The following is a 17,561-nucleotide window of genomic DNA, read 5'->3' as shown; positions in this document are numbered from 1 at the left end:
ATCGGTGATAAAACGCGAGACAGCTTTGTCGTTGTCATTGCGCTTGGGTGGTTGGAGGTAGAACATATAGGAACTTCAGTGATATGGATATGATTATCTCTACTTGGAACTTGGAAGTCGCACCCCGTCACTCCTGCTTCATCGCTGCTAGAGCTTTTTTTACAACGCCATCTACCGGATAATTCTCGTATTAGCAGGTATTATTGTGACAGAACTGAGAGCTGCGATAACAAGTACAAGCACAATTTATTTTATGACGTAATTTGTCGTTAGAATTAAAGATGTCGCTAATTTTAACCAACCTCAAAAAGGAAAGGCAGACCAACGCAGACAGATTTTTAGGGTCCTTGCCAGCACCAATCTTAAGGTAAGCTTATATGGGCAACTGAAATTCCATAACTCCAGGCAATTTTGTCAATTATGTCGTCACAACAACATGAAGCAATTTACTGCAATACCTACCTGAAAATTTCAGCAGTGTAGTGAAATAATTGCTCGAGATTGCTCCAGACTATCCAAATGTGTTGCCAAGCAACAATAGCTAAAAATCGACCATTATGCTACTTGAACTCAATCTTATTGAAATATGTAGGTAGTTTAATACTTTAATTCAATATTACACCTGTACAAAATAATAAAAGAGATAATTTAATAATAATCTATTATTATTCAGTTTTAAATAATTAAATATCACTTTGTTCTTACTTCTTACACTAATTTAAATATTTACATAATATTCACACATTGTGGCTAATTCCTTTGTACACAATCTCAAAACTAAACTAAAATATCACGTCTAAATCTATTGCTATCCCTTTCATAATGTTGCTTGCGGAAAAGGAAAGCACTAGATTTAGACCTGTTAATTTAGTTTAGTTTAGAGATTGTGTACTAGAGAATCGGCCCAATTATCAGTTGTTTTATGTCTTCTCAACATTTCTATTGAAGGGAAACTGGTTTTTATATCTCTGGACACCCAGGGTTACGAATGCTGAAAAGAAACAAAACATTAAAGCAGATTTATTTCACACATGTGGCTAAGACTACAGTATGCGGCAGAAAATAATGTACATCAACCTTTAGAAGATCACAGATTTGTAGAGCAATGTCTCTGTTGTTGAGACCGACAAAACGTCATATAGGTATGAGTGACAGAGACAACGCTCTACAAACCTGAAATTATAATTTTTTTAATTGGTTGATTTTTACAATAAGATCATAATATGTCTGGACTCCAATTTTAGCTAACTAACAAAGCAATTACTCTTTTATGGCAGCTAAATATCTGAATTTTAGGAGCTTAGGCTTTTATTGAGCTACTCAAGCAGGGTCACCGGATGTTAAGTACATAATTACCGCTGCCCATGAACCGCCAATATTGTGCCGCCTTTCAGAAATTTGTACTTACTTATTTTAATAGTATGTTCTAGTATGTCAAACTTCTAGAATGCTCTGAAGTTCTTGTTTGTGCCGGTGCAATAAACACTAAGCCCTTTACCCCACCTCGTATTAAATACACAAGAGCTCACGGTGCGAGCGTGTATACTGTATGCTCTGTTTCTACTCCAGGTGATACTTGTTTAATACTAGTGCGACGCTACTCGTCAATCGTCACGACTTCAGAGTATTCAAGAAGTTTGCCATTGCCACTGAGTCTGTAGTTTGTAAATTATTACACAATAGGTTATGTTATGATTTTATTATAGTAGCCTGCTATGCCAGAGTTGTATTTAAAATGTTGAATTACCAAATGAGATCGTAGATATAACAATTTTCCCAGGCAAAGTCTTGTTTTTCCAGGCCGCATTGGCAAGGTAAGCGCCAATACCGACGAGACCGATTGAGCCGACTATTCTGCATGCTGTGCAGTCTCGTGGCCTATTCTCTATAACTTTTGGCATTTTCGCACTTCACAGTACCTGATAGGAGTTTGGATTGATTTTATCGGTCTTAAAAATTAATGTTAGAAAATGTTAACACACAAATCAAATGAATCAAGAAGTCAAAATATGTCAATACTCAATTGCCAATGTCATAATTACTGTCAAAAGTGTTCTGTCATCAACATCGATGTTCGGATATTGCGTTCAGAAACAAATATAATTTTTTGAATAAAAAGAAGAATATTTTTTTTCTCTATTTCTTGTTTGCTGTAATTTTTAGATTATAGTGATTTTAGATTATAGTTATATACTCAATTTATATGAACTTTTTAGGCTAACAGCCGTACTCAGAGTCGCTTAATCGTTGCTTAAGGTTAGTTAAAACGAGACAGAGCTATATCTCTCACATAAATCTGTCTCGTTTTAACTCCATCTTAAGTAACGATTAGCGACTATGAGTACGGCGGTAGATCTCTATTTAAACTTAACCGTAGAAATAAAAAAAAAATTAATCGAGAAAGGTTTCTAAAGGCGGGTTCTTAGATGAAGGGCGAGCTATTTAAAATTTTTGTTCTGAGATTTAAACTTAGAATTCCAGATTGAAGACCTGAGTGTGGACTGTCCTGGAAAAGCGGCAATGAGAAAGATGCGAACGTACGTGCATGCAAAGTGCAAACTGAAACCTTATCACACCATACCATTATGTAAAATGACATGTGCAGAAAAGCTATGGCGAATTCATATTTTGATGTTACAGGTCAGTTATTTTTCGTCACAACCTACCTAACGAATCACACAATAGGCTACTTGACTCATTTTCTAACTTGACTAATTTCGTCCAATAAATGATTATTTATTATAGTATTTTGCTTAAGACAACGAAATATATCAATAACAATTATTAAAAACGCAGGATGGATATATAAATCCAATTTAAAAAAATACAGTTTTTATTTCTATTTGAAACTCAGAAAACGCTGTCAGCCATGATGTGACGTGTGTTAAATATGTAAACAAACAAATGTCATCCCTATTGACTAACGTAGTATCCATATATATAAAATTTCAAGTCCTGACTAACTTATATATCAACGCACAGCCTAAACATCTATACGGCTGGTTCTAGATACATGAAATTTGGTGGGTGTATTCTTTGTAGGTAAAGAGAAGGTATCCACTAGGAAAGGATTTTTTGAAATTCCACCTCCTGAGTGGGTTAAATGGGGGTTTGAAATTTATGAAGTCCACGCGGGCGAAGTCACGAGCATAAGCTAGTTTTTATATATTTCTAAAAACTCATAGTAAACGTAAAAAATTATCGTTTTCTCTTTATAAATTGAATAAGTTATTAAGTAAGACTTACAACAAAGTGATCTTTGCAAAAATAAATTTGGGTTGCAGTCGTTAGTGATATAGGATCCCTTTAAGCAAGTCTTCGCGTGTTACGTATATTTATTTTACTGGGCACTCTAATCCACAACTTTCCTGTGGTCTTTATCGATGCGTTTTTACATTCTCGGATGATACAATAACGATAATTGCTATATTTTTCATGTAAACTAGTATAGAAGTCATGTTTATTAAACTTTGGTAGGTTATGCTGTTGTTTACAAATGCATGACGTCAGAGCACAGATAATCTATCGACCAAACATGGCCGACAGTGTTTTCACCTGTCTATGAAAAATATATTTTTAAATTAAAGTTTTACGGTTTTTAGGGCGCAAAAAAATATAGTGTTAATTTTTTTGATCTAATAGGACAAATATTAACCATTTAAGACCTACTTAAAAAAAGTGTCAACTAGCCTATTATTAATAATATTATAGGTACCTACCCACTTATTATTTATTTTTCTTCGCTAATGAGAAATTATTAATCTCACTTCTCAGTACCTAATGAATGAGGTACTCACGTACAAAGGGTTTTGTAGTAGGTATTGCTTTCTTTATCACAGTTTTTATGTTTATACCAATAACGGTTCAGAGAAAAGTGAAGTGAGTTTTATTTCGAAAATAATATGGTCTTTAGGTCAAATTGGTGGGAATACCCAATTCCCTCTCAGTGGGAAACAGATAAAAACCTAATACAATACTATGTACGTATAAACAACAGTGATACCTACATTGTCCTACAACTAACGGGCTTCGGGGAAACACCCAGAGGTCAAACGATAGTAAGTGTGACTATGAATTATTAATATGTAAGTATAATAATTTCTTTTGTGTTTATTTTTGGGGTTCCGCACCTCAAACGCAAAAAGGAACCCTAAAAGAAAAGGATCACTTAGTTGTTTGACTGTATGTCGTGTTAGTCAAGAAACCTATAGGATACTTCCCGTTGACCTAGAATCATGAAATTTGGCAAGGTAGATCTTATAGCACAAGTAAGAAAAGGAATAAATCCGTTAATCGTTAATTTGTGGTTACATCACAAAATAAAATTAAAATGTGTTCAACAAATAATTAGTATTTTTAAAGTAAGATAACTATACCAAGTGGGGTATCTTATGAAAGAGCTTTACCTGTACATTCTAAAACAGATTTTTATTTATTTTTATGCATAATAGTTTTAGATTTATCGTGCAAACTGCACAATGTTGAAAAAATACGACTGTAATACGGAACCCTCGGTGCGCGAGTCTGACTCGCACATGGCTTGGTTTTTTGAATAATTCATTACTTTGGTAGGTAATTAAAATTATTTTTTCAGGTTTCCGTACACAGACGTTTTTCCGTAGTATGTTATCTCTTAAAGCATTATTAGAACTTGTAATCTGCGGTACTCTTAGTATAACAAGCCCGTGAAGCAAATGAATGGAGCGCGCCTGATAGAATATTCATAGCTTGTTAAAGTATAAGGCGCTAGTTCAGCTAACCTCGTTCATCTTACACAACGCTGCAGTAGATTCAGAGCTTTGACGAAAATAACTTACTTTAGGAGAGTTTTAATTTATTCTATTAAGTACCTAGTTGCACATTACTAAAAAAGCTGTGGTAGCCTAATGGTTAGGACGTCCGCCTTCTAATCGGAGGTCGGGGACACCTCTAACTTTTCAGAGTTATGTGCGTTTTAAGTAGTTAAATATCACTTGCTTTAGCGGTTAAGGAAAACATCGTGAGTAAACCTGCATGCCTGAGAGTTTTCCATGATGTTCTCAAAGGTGTGTGAAGTCTACCAATCCGCACATGGCCAGCGTGGTAGACTATGGCCAAACCCTTCTCACTCTGAGAGGAGAACCGTGCTCTGCAGTAAGCCGGCGATGGGTTGATCATGATCATGATGTAGAGTACTAGATTATAAGTCTGCTCCTAGAACCAAGTATTCAATACTTGCTTCCCGAATAACGGCTTTTCAACATCAACGCGCGTCGTTGTCGGTCGAATGGATTTTTTTAAAGAATATTAGCAATTTTTATCGTGACTATAACATTCCTTTCCAACTATAAGCGTAAAGCTTGTGCTAGGTGTAGGAACGACAATAGTGTCGCCGACCTTTCAGATTTCAGTCCGCTCCTTTACCGTTGAGCTATTGAGGCTTTTTTGCTATGGAAACACCAAAAAATTAACTGAATTCCCACATCCCAAGGTTCCAGTGAATCTGAGACAAACGATTAGGTAAATTACCTCAAGTGTACTTAGCACATGAGTTTACACTCTACGTCTACAGCGTCCGTTAATGAATCATGACTGTGGACCGTAGTACGGCGGCAGTCTCTCGTTGACTTCCCTGCGGTAAAGTACCGATTACCGCACTCTCGGAATGTTTGTAATGTTTACAAATACGCCGTGCACAATGGGCGTGTTTATGCCTTAGAGGAGAAAAGTTTTACCGAAAAACTTTTATTGAGTCTTGATTAAAAGTTTTAGTTAGATAAAGTACTAGTTTTATAAGATTTTTCAGTGCTGTGTTTGTGTCTTGTGTTACAAAATGTTACAAATAAGGAGGCTTTAGAGGATAACTTTTTTAAGGTTAGTGAGTCTCTACATAGTATATAAAATAAAGTCGCTTCCCGCGTCTGTATGTATGTATGTATGAACGCGTAGATCTTTTAAACTACACAACGGATTTTAATGCGGTTTTCACCAATAGATAGAGTGATTCAAGAGGAAGGTTTATAGCTATAGACTATAGTTTAATTCTCAAAAAATTAGAGATTCCTAGAGAAATTGAAATAATGTGCATTAGGTTGGAAAAAAATCCTCTCATTTGAGAGTTTCCGAGGCAATGACACTTCAATGACCCCACATTAGTATCTACGTTGCACCCATGCGAAGCCGGGGCGGGTCGCTAGTTAGTTTATATAATAAAACTAGCTTAGGTATGCTCGCGTCTTCATCCGCGTGGACTACACAAATTTCAAACCCCCATATTACCCTTAGGTGTTGAATTTTTTAAAATCCTTTCTTAGCGGATGCCTACGTCATAATAGCTATCTGCATGCCAAATTTCAGCCCGATACCTACGTCCAGTAGTTTGAGCTGTGCGTTGATAGATCAGTCAGTCAGACAGCTTCTTCTTTTTTATATTAGTAGGTATAGATGATAAAAGCTAACGTTTGCATGATTCTCATCTACTAGTGATCTAGACTAGTGCAAAAAGAAGGTATAATATAGAAAACAGTCACACATTAGGTATACAATGTAAATAGTACATGCAATTACGTACGCACGTAGGTATTATCTTTCTTTATTTGCGCATTTTTGCGGTAAATTGCTAGATAACAAAGTAGGTAAGGACGTACAAGCAATTATCTTATCCTACATGATCCGCCCAGTTTCACTTGAGGAAGAACACTTGAAAGAATTTTTGAAATCGGACGGATTCGGTAGGGACAACCTCCCTGGCGCAGTGGTGAGCGCTGTGGTCTTAATAGTGGGAGCTCCCGGGTTCAATTCCTGGCAGGGGTTTGGAATTTTATAATTTCTAAATTTCTGGTCTGGTCTGGTGGGAGGCTTCGGCCGTGGCTAGTTACCACCCTACCGGCAAAGCCGTGCTGCCAATCGATTTAGCGTTCCGGTACGATGCCGTGTAGAAACCAAAGGGGTATGGGTTTAATAAAAACTGCCATACCCCTTCCAGGTTAGCCCGCTATCATCTTAGACTGCATCATCACTTACCACCAGGTGAGATTGCACTCAAGGGCTTACTTGTACCTATCTAAAAAAAAAAAGGTAGTTTTGAAGATTACCTTCTATATCCAAACATACAATCTTTTGCGTCTAATGTTAAAAATTAACTATTACAATATAATTATAGTTAGTTTTAGCTACATGTTTAATCTGATGGGAATTATGGTATATCGCGAGGTCTCAGTTTTCTCTAATCTGTGGGGGCGAACCACTAGTTACCTATAAAATAGGCCAGTAGGAATGTTAAAGCTATCTGGTAAAAAAATACGGCGTTTTAAGTCCTAACCTAATCAAAACAAGTGCTCTTAACATTTATAACAAGGTACTTGCATCATTTCAAGGGTATTAAGTGCCATTCTAACTTGTGTACCCACATCTAATAAAAAGGGCAACCACACACGAACATCGGAAATAAATTCCTTTTTTTTTTTTTTTTTGTTGTTGTGCCTTATCATGCGATCAGTCGATGGACTATGAGCAGATTGGTTGGAGGACTGGTTGGCGTGATTGGAGACAACTTCCCCAGCGGGAAAACTCCATGGGTCTCAGCTAATTATCCAGTATATGCTTTCTCTTTAGTCGACGAATCGCCTGCGGCATTGTCAACTGCACTGCCAGACGATTTGGATGGTTAGTAAGTCTTGTTTTGTAGTTGCAACTATAGCTTCTAATCTCTTCCTTTACTGTGTTGATATTTAAGTGCTCATGGAGTTCCGATATCTGCAAGAACCATGGCGCGTTGGATAGTTGTTTCAAAATGTAATTTTGAGCTCTTTGTACAATTTGAATATTGGAGTCACATGCTGATCCCCAGAGCTCAATGCCGTATGACCATATCGGCTTTATTATTGTCTTGTATATCAGGAGCTTGTTGTCTAGGGAAAGCCTGGAGTTCCTTGAGAGCATCCAGTACAGTCCTCTATATCGGTGATAGATCTCATCCCTCTTGGCTTGAACATGTTTTTTCCAGGTGAGCCTTCTGTCTAGGTGCATGCCCAAGTATCTAACACTGTCACATTGCGGAAGCTGATTGTTCCGCAGTGAGACTGGAGGACAGTTTCCTCGACGAAGAGTAAATGTTATATGGACTGACTTTGTACCGCTAGCTTTTATTCAAATAAATTCCTAATTGAACAGACTTCTTACTGATACAGCTAGGTACCTACTTTTAGTTTCGTAAAATGTGGAATGTAGAACGTACGTATGTAAATTGTACGAATCGCGAGAAAATGATAGAACCATAAATTCAAATTGAATCGATCATTTCATTTTTGAAAAATTCCAATTGATTGACTATGCGGTTTTCCGCATAGTCAGTCAATTAGAAATCTTCTGAAATCAATAAAAACAGTTTTATTTCAAAAGTAATCCAATTTCAAGACTTTCTTGAGCCGAATATAATGTTTAAATTTTTGATATGTATTTAAAATGATAATATTGTTTAAAGTTTTAAGGAATATACTGACACTCGGTGATACTGACTTACTTGATTTTTACCCAGGATATGCGTTTTTCCTTTGAGAAGGCGTTAAAAGTATAAAAAGTATGATTGAGAAAAACTTTACTTAGGTAGGTATGCGATTTTTGAAATGACCGATTAAATTTAAGTTAAATAGCAGCACTACTCCCTAGGCGCTAGACAGATAATCCTCAGGGCATTTTGTGCACTCATCCGTAAAATCACGGACTCCGTAAAAATACGAATCGAATGAGTACGTACCTATAACCGTTAACCCTTCTATCATCTGAGAGGATCCTGTTTAGTGAGATCGTAGTCTAGGTTAAACATACACACACACATACATATGCTGTGAATCACCTACTAGGTATTTTTACTAGTTAATTGACTTTTATATTTTCATATTATTATATTATTATAAAGCTTGTTTAAATTATCAAACGTACTGTTATAAATTTATAATTAATATCTATTTAAGTAATCTGTAAAAAAATGTAATCCTATTTGGCCTTATTTTCAGTCTGTTATTATGTAAAATTATATTGTAAAAATATCGCTGTTGATTGCAAAAAACTAATTAAAAAAAAAGGCAAAAACTAAAAATCTAGCCGTCCTTATTAGCTAGTAGGTTGATAGTTAAGAGACACAACTTTATGCCTTACTAACAAAAAATATTTGTTGAGTAGCTTTAGATGCAATAGATTGACTCGTTTGTGGCTAACCTTACAGGAAGTTACGTGTGTCATTCATAGATACTTACGCCTAACTTACGAAACACATTAGCGGTACCAGTTTCGCCACAGAATAGGTCCTACTCGCACCATAGAAAGAGTATCGTCCGTGGTGGGGTAGGGCAGATATGTTTCTCTGGTATATTATAGTGTGTTATCTATGGACATATTGTCGTCGTCGTTCGAGCTGTGTGCGCGGTGCGTGGCGGTTCTTTTTTTTAAATCATACACCGTGGGAAGCTAGTACTAAGCAGATTGACAGGAGTCAAGACGGAGACCGTGTAACCAGAACGCTAGCAAAAACGAAGACAGGTGATAGTACTGATGATGACTGATATGATACCATAAGAAAAACGCAAAGTTCACAAACGTTGCGTAAGTAGGCCACTCGGAGTCAATGCTGCGTCGTAGGTGGAGCATTGATCCCAGGCATGCTATACATTGCGGGTTTAAAAATACTAGTAACAATAACGCTTTAAGCAAAGTTTTTGCTAGCGTTCTGTTACACCCTGTATATTATTGTTGGATTGGAGCATGTTGCTACTATAAAGCGCCCGATCTAGTGCAACATTTATATCGCTGGACGTGACAAACAATAGTGAGTAGGTATCAATAGCGGGTCGGCCGTCGGCGTATGCCCTACATTCACATCTTTACCTTGATCTCGCTCTTGTGTGAAACTAGAGCTACATTTTCACTTTTAAATAGGCATTCATCATCATCATCATGATCAACCCATCGCCGGCCCACTACCGAGCACGGGTCTTCTCTCAGAATGAAAAGGTTTAGGTTGTAGTCTGCCACACTGGCCCAGTGCAGATTGGCAGATTTCAGACACCTTTGAGAATAAGAATATACCTAAGGCCGCCTTAAAATTTGCCGCAGTGCCGCGTGAAGGCAGCGATGCGGCCGCGTTGCTTTGTAAATCGATATAATTTCGATCGATGAACTGAAGCGCGGCAGTCGCTCGATTTTTAGGGTTCCATACATCAAAACGAAAACCGGCCAAGTGCGAGTCAGGCTCTCGCAACGAGGGTTCCGTACAACAGTCGACATTTTTCGACATTTTGCTAGATAATTCAAAAATTATGATGCATAAAAATACTTAAATAAAATCTGTTTTAGAATGTATAGGTGAAGGCCTTTCATATGACACCTCACTTGATATAGATATCTTACTTCGAAAATTGAAAATACTAATTATTAGTTCATGACCACAATTTAATTTTTTTGTATAATGTAACCATAAATTCACGATTTTCAGATTTTTTTTGAGATTTCCCCGAATGTCAGCTATAAGACCTACCTACATGCCAAATTTCATGATTCTAGGTCAACGGGACCTGTAGGTTTCTTGACAAACCGACAGACAGACAGACAACAAAGTGATCCTATAAGGGTTCCGTTTTTTCTTTTGAGGTACGGAACCCTAAAAACGGAACCCTTATAGGATCACTTTATTGTCTGTATGTCTGTCTGAATTTTAAGGCACCCTTACAGAGAACTTTCGCGATAGAGTGAATATACTTAGGTGGCCATATTAATCTAACGTATTCTCTCCAGTTGTTATATTCTTGACATAAAATCCGGTTGAAAGTTAACAAGGTCGTTACAAATTAGATAAGTGGCTTTACTCAAGTTACCTAATTCAAGGAGATCTCTGATGTAATTAGAAGCTTCCCTGATGAGCGAAGTAATAACGGATTCTCCTCCAATTACCTTTAAACCGACAAGTAATAGCGTATATCTTTAGTTCGGAGAGAATATATTTGCTTACATCAAAATTAATTAATATTATGAGAAACATTATGTTGAGACGAGAATTCGCCTTATCTACACGATCCATATATAATCTACAGGTCATCTTCATTATCCATCACTATTTATTGGTTTGTCCTTCAATACGCAACGCAAAACATTTTACGCAAAATAATTTTTTCTGTGCCCCGTAAAAATTCTATTTTATAATAATAATTCGATTTTCTACGTACAAGCCTTATATTATAAGGGGATGCAGAACAAACTTAGGAGAAAACAACGTATTGATTAGAATATGTCGCGAACATAATAATCTTTTTAAAACTGCGAAAAATATGATAATAGATCCTCATTCACTCTCCTTGCAGCAGTACAAAAAAATGCTGCATCAGTATATTGATGCAGCATTATAAACTCGTATGCTTCTTCGTAATTTTTCTTATTTTTCTTGTTTTATGTAATATTTAGTATTTAATATTTAGTACTACTGTAAATTGCAGTGTTTTTATTTTTTATTTTTTCATATTTGTATCCTTAGCTTTAAGTTAACTGGTAATCCCGCACTTGCAAACTTTTAAAATGCATGCCGGTTTTCCAGTAATTGGGTGTACACTCTAAATTTTTTCTCTGTGAATTGTAATTGTTATTTTATAATATGTGTACTATCTGTTGGCAAACCAATAAAAAAAAAAAAAAACACATCGCAACGGAGCAACAGATCGACGTGTTTTTTGCATGTGTACCTGCTCGTAGTAAATGATCTGGAGGTGTTTTAGCCAACTTCTAAAAAAGAAGAAGGTTCTCAATTTGGTGTGTTGTTATCCTGGAAAATCTTTAAAAATCTAGATCCACGCAGATGTAGTCGCGGGCATCAGCTATGCGCGGGCATTATGAATGCGAAAGTGTGTGTGTGTAAGTCCGTTACCGTTCATGGCCGAAATTTGACACAGCTTGCGTCTTGGAGACTGACATAAGATACTTTTTATCTTGGGAAATCAAAAAGTTCCCTTTTCTCACGAAAGTTTTGAAAAAACATTAAAGGTGCAGTCCATATAGATTGATGCTTAGGTAGGTAAATCATCATCATCATCATGATCAACCCATAGCCGGCTCACTACAGAGCACGGGTCTCCTCTCAGAGTGAGAAGGGGTTTGGCCATAGTCTAACAACGCTGGCCATATTGTGCGGTTTGGTAGACTTCACACACCTTTGAGAACATTATGGAGAACTCTCAGGCATGCAGGTTTCCTCACGATGTTTTCCTTCACCGTTAAAGCAGGTGATATTTAATCACTTAAAATGCACATAACTCCGAAAAGTTTTAGGTGCGTGCCTGGGATCAAACCCCCGACCTTCGATTAGAAGGCGGACGTCCTAACCACTAGGCTATTACAGCTTTTACTAGGTAGGTAAATACCCTTCATATTAGCGGTTTGTGGATAACGTTATGTTATTCAGACAGTTTCTCCTATTATAATAAGACCATGCTTATTACCTAGGTACCTAGATGCATGATTCCCACGACTTCGACACGACGATTTAGGTTTTTAAAAATCACATGGGAATTTTTTGATTACCTAGGTATCCGAGAATGTATTCTATGTCTCCAGTATGCAAGCTATCTTTGTATCAAAATATACGATGCCTGCGACTTTATCCACGTGGATTTAATTTTTTTAAGAATTTAAATGCAAAAAAAATAAATTACGAGACATTTCACCGCGATTAATAAGCCTCATCTAGTGACAGAAGGGCTAGCTCATTTTTTGCGCAACGGATCAGCCTGGCTGTCCAGCGCGGATATGCAGCCAGTATTCTTGGCACCATTTCACGCGGGCATGATTTATATAGTAATTAGATAAGGCTAGCTTTAACTTTTATTGTAATATTTTCAATAAAAAAAAAGAATCCCGTGGAAGTGCTGATTTTCCGGGACAAAAATAGCTTCTCCCCGGGATGTACCTACCCCTTACCTTATCTGTACCTTGAAATGGGCCGCGAAAAGCTAGCACACAAATAGAACAGACTGGTACACACTTTTGCATAATATTAGTATAGTACAGTACGCAGGCGAAAGTAATGTACATCGACCTTTAGAAGGAGATAGCAGATTTGTAGAGCATTGTCCCTGTCGTTGAGACCGACAAAACGTCATATCGGTTTGACAGAGACAATGCTTTACAACTACAATGCCGAAATGTCATTCTAAAGGCCGATGTACTGTAGTTTGTATACGAATAAAGATGACGTGTGTAAGAGTTTTTTATTTATTATGTTGTTTATTATAGGTACTATACTTAGTTTCTTCAGAATGAACAATGGTCTGTAATGATAACCTCATTTAGGATTAAGTGGACCTTTCAAAGGAGAAGCGATACAAAGATAATATTATCAGGATAATCCTGTTATGGAGAGGAAATAGCTCCATTCGTAAATCCGGTTTCCACAGTTTGGTAGTGACCCCGCTTGTATTCTTTCCGCCAAGAAGTCCCCTTTTACACTGCCTCTTCTCTTTCAGAGCACTCCCCTCACACCTTCCAACAGCATTGGGATCCTTGGAGTCCACATTTTGAGCGAGGTTCAATTCCGCGATCATTTGGAAAGCAAGGCCAAATTAGCCTCCAAAAAGCTTGGGGTGCTCAACAGAGCAAAGCGGTACTTCGCGCCCGAGCATAGGCTCCTACTCTATAAGGCGCAAGTCCGCCCTCACATGGAGTACTGCTCCCACCTTTGGGCTGGAGCACCCCAGTACCAACTCCTTCCATTTGATCGGATCCAAAGGCGGGCTGTTCGACTTGTGGACGATCCCAAACTAACCGCCTCGTTGGAAAGCCTGGAGCACCGCAGAGACGTTAGCTCTCTATGCGTGTTCTATCGCCTGTATAATGGGGAGTGCTCTGAAGAGCTTTTTGACCTCATTCCACCCTCTTTTTTCTACAACCGCACCGCGCGCCACCGTAAGGAATTTCACCCTCACCATCTGGGTGTCTGGTGCACTTCGACCGTCCGCTGCGCCAGATCCTTCTTTCCACGCACGTGCAAACTGTGGAACCAACTCCCATCGGCGGTGTTCCCACTAGATTATAACATGGGGTTATTCAAGGGGCGGACCAACAAATTCCTAAAAGGCCGGCAACGCATCGGCGGCTCCTCTGGTGCTGCAAATGTTCATGGGCGGCGGTAATCACTTAACATCAGGTGACCCGCCTGCTCGCTTGCTCGCTATATCTATTAAAAAAAAAAAAAAAAAAAATTCTACGCGTAGGGTTGTCACAGTAGACGAACGATTATTTATATCCGACCTACAAATGGCTATTGTATAAGAACAGAAACGTGACGCGAAGAAAAAATTGATTAAAGTATACCTACCTACTTACCTAGTGCTGACTTCACAACGATTATTAGGTACTAGCTGGTGCCCGCGACGTCGTCCGCGTGAAATTAGGTTTTTATTACATCCCGTGAACTCATTGATTTTTCCGGGAAAAAAGTAGCCTGTGTCACTCTCCAGGTCTTTAAGACGATAATTAGATGATGCCCGCGACTTCGTTCGCGTGGATTTAGGTTTTTACAAATCCCGTGGGAACTCTTTTATTTTTCTGGATGAAAAGTAGCCTATATCCTTTCTCGGGATGTAAGCTAACTCTGTGTGTTTTGAAAAATATCACTAAAACTACAAAATGAGGCAAATGGTTATTGGTATTGGATTGTGTTTAGGTAGTAGATAACAATAACGCAAAGTTTTTGCTAGCGTTCTGGTTATACCCTGTATCTTGCTATCAGAAATTAGCAGTAAAGCTAAAATAATGACAATAATGAAAAAGTTTCCTTGTTGCTGTTTTAAAAGGAGTTTTGTAAGTGACAGCCCTATCAGTCTAAGAGAAGTGCTTAGTTTCCGTTCCGAGTTCGATAGTGACTTCCACGGGTACTATCAACTAGGTACTCGTTGATATGTCAGTCAGTCAGTGTGTTACGTCTAATCCTCAAGGTTACATGGGGTCAACGACTTAACGACCCAATGACTCCACTTGATAAATGGATCAGTTGTACTGGGTAACGGTAAATACGATAAAGCTTAAACCTGACTTATCTCAAAACGCAAACACGGATGAACAGCTATTTTTATAAATTATACTAGCTCGCGACTTCGTCCGCGGGGGCTACATAAATTTTAAACCCCTATTTTACCCTCTTAGAGGTTGAATCATGAATTTTCAAAAATTCTTTCTTAGCGGATGGCTACGTCATAATAGCTATCTGCAAGCCAAACAGCCCGATCTGTCCAGTAGTTTGAGCTGTGCGTTGATAGATCAGTCAGTCAGTCAGCTTTTCCAACAAGATGAAGGAAATCAGTACCTACCTACCCTTATTCAGTACCCTTATTATAAATGCGAAAGTGTGTTTCTTTGTTGGTTTGTTAATTGTCCTTCAATCACATCGCAACGGATTGACGTGATTTTTTGCATGGGTATAGATAAAGACCTGGAGAGTGACACAGGCTACTTTTTCCCCGGAAAAATCAATGAGTTCCCACGGGATGTAATAAAAACCTAGTTTCACGCGGACGACGTCGCGGGCATCAGCTAGTACCTAATAATCGTTGTGAAGTCAGCATTTGGTAAGTAGGTAGGTATAATTTAATCAATTTTTTCTTCGCGTCACGTTTCTGTTCTTATACAATAGCCATTTGTAGGTCCCGCGCGCCTGGTCGCCTTACGGGCCGCTCAAGAGTGACCTGAATAACTAATGGCAACACGGAATATAACACAATAACAATCGTAACTCCGCAACTACACTTGCGTAAAACGTTTCCAATTGTTGACTAATTTGATCGAAATCCGTTTCGTGCTGAGTTTCGAAGACACGAGGTCATTTAGAATCTTTAGAGACTGATTCTTGTAGAGTCAATACCTATACTTACTGGTACTTACTTCACCATCATCATCATCAACAGGCCTTCCTAAAAGAGCACCACACTCGTTCTTCAGCCTTCCTCATCCAGCCACTTCACGCCAACCTCTTTATATCGTCGGTCCATCGTGCTGGAGGGCGTCCCACACTACGTTTGCGGTAGTAAACGCGGTAAACGCGGTCTTCACTCAAGGACTTTCCGGCTCCAACGGCCATCGCCTATACGACATGACCTGCCCACTGCCACTTCAGCTTGCTAATAGATTGGGCTATGTCAGTGATGTTGGTTCTCCTGCGGATCTCCTCATTTAGGATCTTATCGCTCAGGGAAACTCCTAACATAGCCCTCTCCATAGCTCGCTGAGCGACTTTTAATTTATGAACAGCGCCGTTTGTCAGTGTCCACGTTTCAGCACCATAGGTGAGGGGTACTTAAGTACGTACCCTACAAGTATCAAAGAAGTAGGTACACTCAATTAAATAAACAAACTAGATTTTGCCGATAAAAGTGGTCAAGTCAAGGCGCTTTTTGCGGCTTATGGAAGTACATAATCTGCTGAAAATCTGGATACTCTTGCATAAAGCTTCTTTAAGTTAGCTATGAAATGCTTAAATACTTTCGCGTTTACATTTGGACGCCTCTCGTGGGAGCCAGAGCCTAGGGACTGTTATTAATCATACCTATACTCAGCTGCTCTTAATTGTAGCCTTAATTGCTGTTAGTTGTTGGTGTTAACTCTAAAAATCAAAGAGTTCTGGACCACAAGATTTTAATAACCTATATCCACGTGGTTTTAAGCTAGTAATAAAAATTCAAAAAAAAAAACCGAGTGTAATAACCAAAAACACTAAAAAGTAAAAAATAATTCAATTTATTGCCGAATATAAATTATTATGTATACAAGTGTTATTGTAGTTGAATAATAATCTTTTTGGAGCCGGTGCCAATTATTAGCCGCACGAACCGTCTACCTATTTATACTCTTCATATTGTTTTGAGACTCCACATTGGCACCTCATTGGCACCGAGTCCGACTCCAAAAAATATTAGGTATTGTCGAATTACATTATGTACATGGGACCTACAAATTTTGCACAGAAATGCAAAATTTTGTTCGAAATTCCTACGGAATACGGAATAGGTATAGAGGATTTATATCATTTTCGCCGACCGAAGACGCGGGTGGTCACTAGTCAGTAAATATTTGTTCCTCCATCCCTAATTATTATCGCAGATAATATTAGTCGCGTAGATACGTTGGTAATCTATTCAGTAAATAAGCAATGTAAGACGGTATGAAATAAATGATAACAATCATTTTTATCAACTGTATTAAGATTATATTATAAGTAGGTATACCATTATGTAGGTTACCGCTGAAAGATAAAAACAATAAGTATAAAAATGATAGTTTTATTTTATAATACTTACTTACCTAATACGAATACATAAAACTTTGTTGAACTTAAACTGATGTTTAAAATTAACATGCTAAGATAAGTAGGTATTATAAAAATATATAAAATGACATAATATTATTATTATTAATGCTCTATACATAGCCTAGAGTAGCTCCTAAAGCCAGAGTCAGTTTTAAATTTGCTAAAATAATGCTAGTCTTGGCATTATTGCACTGGCTCCCATGACACAGTTTTTACTTCTTTGGGAGCCAGTGGTCAAAATTTT

General features: G+C 37.8%; 2 protein-coding genes across 3 annotated transcripts in view; one reads left to right on the top strand and one right to left on the bottom strand.

The window, feature by feature from the left end:
* LOC117983094 (synaptotagmin-5-like) overlaps positions 1-14,151 on the bottom strand; it is a 65,545-nt gene extending 51,394 nt beyond the window's left edge. The window contains exon 1 of one of the 2 annotated variants that reach the window (XM_069499287.1): positions 13,781-14,151. The gene's annotated coding sequence lies outside the window, so the exon portion shown is untranslated. Of the gene's footprint in view, positions 1-462; positions 482-13,780 lie in introns of those variants that run through there. The other variant, XM_069499285.1, reaches the window with a different exon arrangement.
* LOC117982780 (venom dipeptidyl peptidase 4-like) overlaps positions 5,608-17,561 on the top strand; it is a 45,280-nt gene continuing 33,326 nt past the window's right edge. The window contains exon 1 of the mRNA XM_069499333.1: positions 5,608-5,853. The gene's annotated coding sequence lies outside the window, so the exon portion shown is untranslated. The remainder of the gene's footprint in view (positions 5,854-17,561) is intronic.

This window comes from Maniola hyperantus, chromosome 6 (genome assembly GCF_902806685.2).
Source record: "Maniola hyperantus chromosome 6, iAphHyp1.2, whole genome shotgun sequence".
NCBI lineage: Eukaryota > Metazoa > Arthropoda > Insecta > Lepidoptera > Nymphalidae > Maniola > Maniola hyperantus.
Note: the sequence above shows the minus strand (reverse complement) of the source record. Positions and strands in the feature narration are given on the sequence as shown.